Source organism: Schistocerca serialis, chromosome 5 (genome assembly GCF_023864345.2).
Source record: "Schistocerca serialis cubense isolate TAMUIC-IGC-003099 chromosome 5, iqSchSeri2.2, whole genome shotgun sequence".
Taxonomy (NCBI): domain Eukaryota; kingdom Metazoa; phylum Arthropoda; class Insecta; order Orthoptera; family Acrididae; genus Schistocerca; species Schistocerca serialis.
In genome coordinates this window covers 165,259,595-165,271,799 of record NC_064642.1, presented here as the reverse complement: position 1 = coordinate 165,271,799, position 12,205 = coordinate 165,259,595, and the positions used below count along the sequence as shown (strand labels likewise).

General features: G+C 40.7%; 1 protein-coding gene across 11 annotated transcripts in view; it reads left to right on the top strand.

Annotated features, from left to right (window-relative positions):
- Nucleotides 1-12,205, top strand: part of LOC126481648 (MAGUK p55 subfamily member 7) — a 270,264-nt gene that overhangs the window by 47,063 nt on the left and 210,996 nt on the right. The window lies entirely within an intron of this gene.

Here is a 12,205-nt window from a genome sequence, read left to right as displayed (position 1 = left end):
AGAGAGGTTTCTAAGTGAAAAAGTTGGCAGAACTGAGATATTTGGTTAACTTATCCAAGTGCTGGTGTCACGTCAGTTTATTATCCATCTGAATTTCTATGAACTACATACATGAAACCTCACCCGTTGTGCAGCCATGTATCTACTTTTGGTTTGTATAAGTCATTTTGATTTGTGTGTAGTGCATAATATGACTCTTTATACGCTTAAGGATTAAGCTGTTTGCTGTGAACCAGATGTAAGCCTATTCCATTATTCCCAAGCTGTATCTGTTGTTGAAGTGTTTAGGCTTTTTACTGCATACTATTATAATCACCAAGGATCTCAATTTATGAAGAGTCCTCCAGTGCCCCTAGTAAGTTATTTACATGGATTGAGAACAGGAGTGGACCAAACACAACCTTGTGACTCACCATATTTAATATTTCTCCACTCAGAAATTAGCCCTATTTCTTTGGTATCTTATGTTAATGGAACACTGAATTGCTTCAATGTGTCCCTTTAATCTGACTTCATGGGGGACCCAAACACTCCAGTAGTAATTAAGAATGAGTCACACAAGTGTTTTGTAAACACTCCCCATTATAGATTAGCAACATTTTCCTAGACTTCTCTCAATAAACTGAAGTCGACCTTTCTTCTTCCCTACTACCATGATACCTATCAGAAATTAAGGTTGATGAAAGCGATCAGTGCAATAACTTGTGTTGTGGTAATTGCATGCCAGGACACTCCACAGCCAAGATGAGAAATAGCCCAGCAGTGCAGGAATTTGTTACTTATATGCCGCCCCCCCGAACTATGGACCTTGCCATTGGTGGGGTGGCTTGCATGCCTCAGCGATACAGATGGCCATACTGTAGGTGCAACCACAATGGAGGGGTATCTGTTGAGAGGCCACACAGACATGGGTTCCTGAAAATAGGCAGCAGCCTTTTCAGCAGTTGCAGGGGCAAAGGGGCAAAAATTGTGCTGGTACTGTGAATGGCTGAAAGCAAGGGGAAACTAGAGCCATAACTTTTCCTGAGGGCATGCAGCTTTACTTTATGGTTAAATGATGATGGCGTCCTCTTGGATAAAGGACATAAAATGGTCCACCATTCAGATCTCTGGGTGGGACTACTCAGGAGGACATCATTATCAGGAGGAACAAAACTAGCATTCTATGGATTGGAGTGTGGAATGTTAGATCCCTTAATCAGGCAGGTAGGTTGGAAAATTTAGAAAGGGAAATGTATAGGTTAAATTAGATGTAGTGGGAATTAGTGAAGTTTGGTGGCAGGAGGAACAGAATTTCTGGTCAAGTGAATACAGGGTTATCAATACAAAATCAAATAGGGGTAATGCAGGAGTAGTTTTAATAATGAATAATAAAAAAAAAGAATGCTGATAAGCTACTACGAACAGCATAGTGAATGCATTGTTGTAGCCAAGATAGACATGAAGCCCACACCTACCACAGTAGTGCAAGTTTATATGCCAACTAGCTCTGCAAATGATGATGATATTTAAGAAATGTGTGATGAGATAAAAGAAATTATTCAGATAATTAAGAAAGATGAAAATTTAATAGTCATGGGGGACTGGAATTTGATAGTAGGAGAACGGAGAGAATGAAAAGTAGCAGGTGAATGTGGACTGGGGGGTAAGAAATGAAAGAGGAAATTGCCTGGTAGAAATTTGCACAGAGCATAACTTAATCATAGCTAACACTTGGTTTAAGAATCATGAAAGATTGCTGTATGCATGGAAGAGACCTGAAGACACTGGAAGGTTTCAGATTAATTATATAATGGTAAAACAGAGATTTAGGAAACAGATTTTAAATTTTAAGACATTTCCAGGGGCAGTGGACTCTGTCCGTGATTTATTGGTTGTGAACAGTAGATTAAAACTGAAGAAACCACAAAAAGGCAGGAATTTTAGAAGATTGGAACTGGATAACCTGGAAGAACCAGAGATTGTAGAGAATTTCAGAGGGAGCATTAGGGAACGATTTACAAGAACAGGGGAAAAGAATTCAGAAGAAGAAGAATGTGTAGCCTTGAGAGATGAAATACTGAAGGCGGTAGAGGATCAAGTAGGTAAAAAGACGAGGACAAGTAGAAATCCTTGGGTAACACAAGAGATATTGAATTTAATTGATGAAAGGAGAAAATATAAAAATGCAGTAAATGAAGCAGGCAAAGAGAAATACAAACATCTCAGAAATGAGATCGACAGGAAATGCAAAATAGCTAAGCAGGAATGGCTAGAGGACAAATGTAAGGATGTGGAAACATATACAGGGTGTACGTAAAGTCTGGGTACAGTTTCGATTATTTATTGCACAAGAACCAAACATTGTACAGATACCATACATATGTCGTTTTGTAAATGCAGTAATGCAGTAAATGAAGCAGGCAAAGAGAAATACAAACATCTCAGAAATGAGATCGACAGGAAATGCAAAATAGCTAAGCAGGAATGGCTAGAGGATAAATGTAAGGATGTGGAAACATATACAGGGTGTACATAAAGTCTGGGTACAGTTTCGATTATTTATTGCACAAGAACCAAACATTGTACAGATACCATACATATGTGGTTTTGTAAATGCAGTAATGCAGTAAATGAAGCAGGCAAAGAGAAATACAAACATCTCAGAAATGAGATCGACAGGAAATGCAAAATAGCTAAGCAGGAATGGCTAGAGGACAAATGTAAGGATGTGGAAACATATACAGGGTGTACATAAAGTCTGGGTACAGTTTCGATTATTTATTGCACAAGAACCAAACATTGTACAGATACCATACATATGTCGTTTTGTAGAGAAACCCTGAAAGTTTTGTTTCATGTATACCGCCACAGCGTAGTGTGGTAATTTGCCAATAGTCAGTGCTAGTCGCAAACATGGCAAGTTCAGGTGTGGAGCGAGCTTTCTGTGTGTTGGAGTTAGACAAAAACAAGTGTGCTGTAGCTGTTCAACAGATGTTTAAAACCAAGTTTGGCAAGAAGCAATCAACAAGGAAGGCCATTTACCACTGGCACAACAAATTTGTTACGACAGGTTGCTTGTGCTCAGCAAAGAGAAGTGGATGTCCAATGTGAGTGAAGTGAATGTGGAGCACATACGAGAGACGTTCATAAGGAGTCAAAAGAAATCAGTGTGTCGTGCATCCCGTGAACTCGAAATGGCTCCAATGACATTGTGGAAAGTCCTGCGACAGAAGCTGTCTATGAAACCATTCAAATTGGAGCTAGTGCAGAAGCCAACTGAATGAGGAAGGGGGTGGCATTGTTGAACGCTTAAATTTTAGTATTGAAGCCACTTTTCACACTAATGGTAAAGTGAACAGGCATAATTGTTGAATCGGGGGTACAAAGCATCCACATGAATGCATTGAATTTGAGCGTGATTCCCCAAAGGTAAATTTTTTTGTGCCTTGTCACGTCGAAAACTGTACGGGCCATTCTTCTTCCCCAAAAGCACTGGCACTGGATATTCCTACTTGGACATGTTGCAGCAATGGCTGATGACTCAAATGCAGTTGGACTCTCCATTCATCTTTCAGCAGGATGGGGCTCCACACCATTTTCATCGTGAGGTTTGTGGGTACCTGAACACGGAGCTGCCGCATCGATGAATTGGCTGTGCTACAAAAGGGGACAGCTGTTTCATGAAATGGCCTTCCCAATCACCAGACCTCACTCCGTGTGACTTTTTTTTCTGTGGGGACACATTAAAGATCTGGTGTATGTACTGCCTGTACCATGTGATGTAGCAGAGCTCCAGGAGAGAATACGGGAAGTGACTGACACAGTCAGTGATGGCATGCATGATGGGACAGGTACGGCAAGAATTCGATTAACGTATTGACATCTGCTGGATAACTCATTTTTCGCATATTGAATGTTTGAAGAAAGAAAAAAAAGAAAAAAAAAAAAAAAACCTTTCAGAGTTTCTCTTCAAAATGCAATTTGTATGACATCTGTACCATGTTTAGTTCTTGTGCAATAAATAATTGAAAGTGTTCCTTGGACTTTATGTACACATTGTATTATTGTAGATGTTGTCTACAGGAACATTTAAAGAGATCTTTGGAGAAAAGAGAACCACCTGTATGAACATCAAGGGCTCAGATGGAAAACCAGTCCTAAGTGAAGAAGGGAAAGCAGAAAGGTGGAAGGAGTACATAGCGGGTGTATACAGGGGCGATGTACTGGAGAGTAGTATTATGGAAATGGAAGAGGATGTAGTTGAAGATGAGATGGGAGATACGTTATTGCTTGAAGAATTTGACAGAGCAGTATAAGGACTAAGTCAAAACAACGCCCTGGGCGCAGACAACATTCCATTAGAATTACTGACAGCCTTGGGATAGCCAGTCATAACAAAATTCTTCCATCTAGTGAGCAAGATGTATGAGATAGGTGAAATACTCTCAGACTTCAAGGAGACTGTAATAACTCCATTTTCAAAGAAAGCATGTGCTGACAGGTGTGAGAATTACCATACTATCAGTTTAATAAGTCACAGTTGCAAAATACTATCACAAATCCTATACAGACGAATGGAAAAGCTGGTAAAAGCTGACCTTGGGGAAGATCAATTTGAATTCCATAGAAAAGTAGGAACACGTGTGGCACTACTGATCCTACGACTTAGAAGAGAGGTTAAGGAAAGGCAATTCTACGTTTATAGTATTTGTAGTCTTAGAGAAAGCTTTTGACGGTATTAACTGGAATACTCTCTTTCGGGCAGGGGCAGGGGTAGAATACAGGGAGCGGATCGAGGGGCACGAAAGGTAAGTAGTGGTTGAGAAGGAAGTGAGACAGGGTTTTAGCCTATCTCCAATGTTATTCAGTCTGTATATTGAGCAAGCGGTGAAGGAAACAAAAGAAAAATTTGGAGTAGGAATTAAAACCCAGGGAAAAGAAACTTTGAGGTTTGCAAATGACATTGTAATTCTGTCAGACACAGTGAAGGAATTGGAAGAGCAGTTGAATGGGAATCGACAGTGTCTTGAAAGAAGCAAAGCAAAGATAATGGAATGTAGTCAAATTTAATCAGGTGATGCTGAGGGAATCCATTAGGAAATGAGTCACTTAAAGTAGTAGATGAGGTTTGCTGTTTGGGCAGCAAAATAACAGATGATTGCCAGAATAGAGAGGATATAAAATGTAGACTGGCAATGGCAAGGAAAGCAATTCTAAGTAGAGACATTTGTTAACATTGAGCATAGATTTAAGTATCAAGGAGACTTTTCTGAAAGTATTTGTTTGGAATGTAGCCATGTATGAAAGTGAAACATGGATGATAAACAGTTTAGACAAGAAGATAATAGAAGTTTTTGAAATGTGGTGCTACAAAATGGTGCTGAAGATTAGATGGGTAGACCATGTAACTAATGAGGAGGTACTGAATAGAATTGGGGAGAAAAGGAATTTGTGGCACAACTTAACTAGGACATGTTCTGAGGCAACGAGGGATCACCAACTTAGTATAGGAGGGAAGTGTGGAGGGTAAAAATTGTAGAGGGAAACCAAGAGATGAATGCACTAAGCAGATTGAGAAGGATGTAGGCTGTGGCAGTTCCTCAGAGAGGAAGAGGCTTGCACAGGATAGAGTAGCATGGAGAGCTGCATCAAACCAGTCTTCGGACTGAAGATCATAACAACATCTTTTGATATTTGGTGTAATGAGTCTTTAATGTTTTCATGGGGTGAATATGTATGACAAGTTGAGGGAGATCTTGTCAAGCAAAACTGCTTTTCCAGAACCACAGCAAATTAGATTTGATATTGTTTCTTAGCAAGAAAATTACTGGATGTACCACTTTCAATAAAATTCTGCTTGCTCTTGAGCGCTTTACCATATATATATTTTACATCTTATTATTGTTATCGCTGCATAAAGTTATGACTTTTCATCCTGTTGCAAAAATGGTAGTTTGTGTATGACTATATCCAAAGTAGACGTAGTGTACAGTCTGTACTGGTATACACTTACCACATGGCAAGTTCAGACTTTGTAACACTACAGAATGGTTCACTTGATTGCAAATCCATACGTATACAGATCCCCCCCCCCCCCCCCTTTCTCTCTCTCTCTCTCTCTCTCTCTCTCTCTCTCTCTCTCTCTCTCTCTTTGTCTTTAAATATGTCTGCTTGTGTCTGTATATGTGTGGATGGAGATATGTGTGTGTGTGCGAGTGTATACCCGTCCTTTTTTCCCCCTAAGGTAAGTCTTTCCGCTCCCGGGATTGGAATGACTCCTTACCCTCTCCCTTAAAACCCACTTCCTTTCGTCTTTCCCTCTCCTTCCCTCTTTCCTGATGAGGCAACAGTTTGTTGCGAAAGCTTGAATTTTGTGTGTATGTTTGTGTTTGTTTGTGTGTCTTTCGACCTGCCAGCGCTTTCGTTCGGTAAGTCACATCATCTTTGTTTTTTGATAAATTTTTCCCACGTGGAATGTTTCCCTCTATTTTTTTTATATATATATAAAAAAAACAAAGATGATGAGACTTACCAAACAAAAGTGCTGGCAGGTCGATAGACACACAAACAAACACAAACATACACACAAAATTCAAGCTTTCGCAACAAACAGTTGCTTCATCAGGAAAGAGGGAAGGAGAGGGAAAGACGAAAGGATGTGGGTTTTAAGGGAGAGGGTAAGGAGTCATTCCAATCCCGGGAGCGGAAAGACTTACCTTAGGGGGCAAAAAGGACAGGTATACACTCGCACACACACACATATCCATCCGCACATACACAGACACTAGCAGACGTTTGTAAAGGCAAAGAGTTTGGGCAGAGATGTCAGTCGAGGCGGAAGTGAAGAGGCAAAGACGTTGAAAGACAGGTGAGGTATGAGCAGCGGCAACTTGAAATTAGCGGAGGTTGGGGCCTGGCGGATAACGAGAAGAGAGGATATACCGAAGGGCAAGTTCCCATCTCCGGAGTTCTGACAGGTTGGTGTTAGTGGGAAGTATCCAGATAACCCGGACGGTGTAACACTGTGCCAAGATGTGCTGGCCATGCACCAAGGCATGTTTAGCCACAGGGTGATCCTCATTACCAACAAACACTGTCTGCCTGTGTCCATTCATGCGAATGGACAGTTTGTTGCTGGTCATTCCCACATAGAAAGCTTCACAGTGTAGGCAGGTCAGTTGGTAAATCACGTGGGTGCTTTCACACGTGGCTCTGCCTTTGATCGTGTACACCTTCCGGGTTACAGGACTGGAGTAGGTGGTGGTGGGAGGGTGCATAGGACAGGTTTTACACCGGGGGCAGTTACAAGGGTAGGAGCCAGAGGGTAGGGAAGGTGGTTTGGGGAAACATTCCACGCGGGAAAAATATATCTAAGAACAAAGATGATGTGACTTTCCATACAAAAGCGCTGGCAGGTCGATAGACACACAAACAAACAGAATCATACACACAAAATTCTAGCTTTCGCAACAAACGGTTGCTTCATCAGGAAAGAGGAAAGGAGAGGGAAAGACGAAAGGATGTGGGTTTTAAGGGAGAGGGTAAGGAGTCATTCCAATCCCGGGAGCGGAAAGACTTACCTTAGGGGGAAAAAAGGACAGGTATACACTCGCACACACACACATATCCATCCGCACATACACAGACACAAGCAGACATTTTGAAAAATGTCCACTTATACACCCTGTGTAAAGTCATTTTGGACTTACGTTTGATGTGAAATTTACCCAACGGTGTTGCAGAGTTCGCCTCATGAAACCAAAATGCACAGTGAGCACACTCTGCTCCAATGAAAATAGTCATATTGACTGTTCACTAAGCTGGTGCTCCTGGTGGAGGAATGGGGGTACTGATGCACTATTTGATGAAACATGAGGTTGTTTACTACAAAGTAACACATCTACTGTTCCGTAAAGTATCTCAATAAATTTCTGTATCATTCCAAAGTTGTAAAGTCATTTTTGGCTCATACTGTATATTACCCCCGTTTCCTACACCTTATACTTACCTTTCTGAACATTTTCAACACTTTGCATGATATTATGTAATTAAATGCTTTATCTAGGTTGTCAGATCTTATGAAAGTGTTCTGATTTTATCTTAAGTCTTGCTTTCATTGACACGCACAATGTCAGAATCGCCTCTCTTCTGGCTTTAGCTTTGTAAAGCCAAATGATTGTCGTCTTAACAGATCCTCAATTTTCTTTTCCAGTATACTATCTCATCAGCAACTTGGAAGCATAAGCTGTCAAGTTGATTGTGCATTATTTCTTGTATTTATCTGCCCTTTTATCTTTGGGATTGTAAGGATGATATTCTAAGACCAAAGGCATGGATCTTGTCTCATAGATTTTACTTACTAACTTGAATAATCAACGGTTTGCAACTTTTCCAATGATTTGACAAATTCTGAAGGAGTATTATTTATTTCTTCTGCCTAGTTTGGCCATAAGTCTTACAAAGCTGTGTGAAACTCTCTCCCAACACAGGATCCCTTCTGTCTTCCATATCATCACTGATTACGTCTTCTGTCATATCAGCAGAGAGTTCCTCATGCTCCGAGAGGCCATCAGTGTACTCTGTCCAGCTATCCACTCTCCATGTGTGTGAAACAGTGGAGTTCCTTTTCCACTCATAATGTTACCTCTTAAGCTTTTAATTCTTCTGCTGAAAATTACTTTGACTTATTTATATGCTAATTCTTTCCTTGCGATTGTAAGATTCCACTTTTTTCTTTTGCTGTTTGGTCACCTCTTAACTAAAGGGAGTAAACAGTAGTCTATTAAGGCAGATTGGGCTAATGTATTATGCTTTGACATATTTTCAAGGTTGCTACCACTTTATCTATTACAGTATTGGAGGAAATAATGTAATATACTGGTTTCAGATTATCTGTGGAGAAGTGCGTGTATGTTGATTTAAACCTTTCTTGTCCTATAGTTAATCCAAGTGGCATATGTATAATAGATGTTTCTGGAGTTTTGAAATTTGGACGAGGTGTCTTGGCACTATATGTTATCATAAGCCATGCTGGTTACCTCACTTACAGGATCTGAAAGCTAGATCCCTTGGAGCCAGAATGCCTTCAAGTGTCTTAGGCAAATTGTTTTAAGCATGCATACATTACCTATCAACAAGATCTTGATTTATGAACACCAGTGGTGGTTCTTATCACAAGGGTGTAAGGCAGGATCAGCCCCATATTCAGCATCTGTGGTAAGACTTATGACACACCACTATCCATCTGGCAACAGATCTTCTTGATGCCCTGATGTACTCATTCTTTTCTATTCCATGATCATCAGCAGTCTATATACACTGCTGGGGGGGAAAAAAATTACATCCCTCTAGAGCTTTCCAATTCACTTAAGATTTATTGTTGCGACAGTGCACATGGAGTACGTGAAGTGATTAGATCAGTAGTACAAGCAGTTTTCAGGTACCAGGTATCAACTCATGCTGAAATGCCCATATTAGTACATGGTGTAGCCTCCACAGGCAGCAATGGAAGACCTGGCTGTGGCATCAATTCAATCATACAGATGGTGAATACTGTCCTCAGATATGTTATCCCATACCTGCTTGACCCGTTCACATAATTCTGTAAGAGTTGTTGGTTGATGAGTCGCACAATTCACTTCTCACCCTATCGTGTCCCACATGTGTTTGGAGACAAGTCTGTAGATCATGCTAGCCAGGGAAGTTGCTGCATGTCTTGCAGAGTATGTCAAGTTTCATAGGCAATGTGTGGGTGTGCATTATCCTGTTGGAACAACACATCACCTTCCTGTTACAAGAATGCCAAAAGAATGGGTCCAACAACATTCTGTGTGTACCAACTGCTGGTTAGCATCACCTCCAGAAATGCCGAAGATGAACGAGAGTTGTAGCGTTTCACCCCCAGACCATAAGGCAGACTGTAGGATGAGTGTGCCTTGGATAAATGTACTCTACGAGACTGTGCTCACCAGGTCTGTGTCATATGTGTAAACATCACTTGCATGTGGATAGAATCAGCTTTCATCGCTGAAGACCATGGCATGCTGTTCCATCTTCCAAGTGATCCTCCGATGGCACCAGTTGAGCCATGCACAGCAACGCTGTAACGTGAGAGGAAGACAGGCTGGAGATGTGCATGCCCTTAGTCTTACAGTCAGTTCACAACAATCTGTGTTGATACATCTGGGCTCACAAACCCTCTTATCTGTGCTGTGGTAGCTGTACAATCTGCCACAGCTGCCCTTACAGTATGGTGATTCTGGTGGGCATCTGTGCTGCTTGGACATCCAGAACCTTGTCTCCAGGTGTGAGAATGTTCACGTGACCACAAGCATTGTTGCACAACTGATGCAGCACATCCAACTTGAGCAGTAGTTCTCTGAAAGGACCATCCCACCACTCGTAAAGCCATAGTTTGTCCCCTTTCAAAATCACTCATTTGGCTGTAGGAACCACGAGTGCATCTCCATGGCATGGTCTGTACCACATTGAGCCTTCTGGCTGTGATCACTCCATACTAAAGGGTAGACACAGATGGCACTCTGGTAGGTATACCACTATAATGTCTGTTGGTGGACAACATTGAAACCATTGTCAGTACATCTTCTATTACCGAGCGAGGTGGCGCAGTGGTTAGACACTGGACTCGCATTCGGGAGGATGACGGTTCAATCCCGCGTCCGGCCATCCTGATTTAGGTTTTCCGTGATTTCCCTAAATCGCTCCAGGCAAATGCCGGGATGATTCCTTTCAAAGGGCACGGCCGACTTCCTTCCCCGTCCTTCCCTAATCCGATGAGACCGATGACCTCGCTGTCTGGTCTCCTTCCCCAAACCAACCAACCAACCAACATCTTCTATTCCCCAGGTGGCATATGCTGTCATAAGCTCAAAATCAAAGTTGTATTTCCAAGTGTACAAGTTTTTTTAACCTTTTTCTTTCGCAGCAGTATAGAGTAATCCCCTCACACATATAAAATCCCCTCGAAGCAAATGTAGTCCCACTTGATGTGGAATAAATATGTCATGTCCGAATGTAGAATGTAGTTACCTCCTATGATTCTCCAACGACTCGGACTTGCTTTATTTTTATTCAAGTACCTATGCAAGCACCATGTTGAAATCATTTAGTTGGAACAATTACAGAAATGCTTTCCTTCTTGAAAGTTAATTCGTTTGGGCTTGATGTTGAATTTTGTTTTGAAATGTTTTGATATTTTCATTTTTTGTTCTTCCATCACTAAGTTTGATGGTGAAAAGGACAGTGTCCCAGATTGAGGTATGTTGTTGACTCATTTTCATCATGGCATATTCAGTTTTTTATAATTTTAACGAATAAAGACCATATGACGAGTTAACTTCACTTATGAAAACATGAGACCGCTTCAATTGTGAAACAACTTTTTAACTGTCATATGCATGGCTGAAGATATATTTCCTGTTTGTAGCTCTCTCGCTTCTTCTTTAGCTTTTTGTTAAAAAGGGAGACACAAAGAAATAACTGAAAGCAACAGAAACACTATAGTTGAAAGGGTAGATTGCCACTCGCCATAAGGATGACATGTTGAATTGCAGACAGGGACAATAAAAAGACTTTCTTCAGGAAAGAAAACACACTCTTCACACTTCTCGTCACTGTGGCCAGAGATAGTGATCATGTGCATATGAGATGCGCTTGCATGTGTGAAGTGTGTGTTTGTTTTCTTTTCTGGGGAAGGCTTTGCCCAAAAGCTCATTGTGTGACAGCCTTTTTGTTGTGCCTGCAATTTAAGATGTCAGCTTTAGAGTGAGTGGCAGTCTATCTGGTTTGTATCATAATACTGTTGATATTCCAGCCCGACTTTCCATTGTTTCAAAAGCAACAGAATGTTATTCCAGAAGGTCGTACAGATAAATGTAATACATCTATGTGATTATAGGAAGTGCCACATTGTAATACTGAATTTCTTTCAATCTTCATTATGTATCTGTTTAACTTATGTTTGATGAGCTGCAGAAATAGGTCATAAAGTACTCTGATATAAAAAAACAAAATCTCACTTTCCCATGTATAGGAAACACAAGAAAGCAGGTCATATGTACTAGAATTTAATTTGATTTGTATTTATCAGCTTAATCATAAGGAAAAATTTTTCCCTCTACTATTGAAAATCTGTGATTTTTATTATGTGTAATTAATCCCGCTGTGGGAAAGAATAAAAGCTTAACTTTTATGTCATGTTATT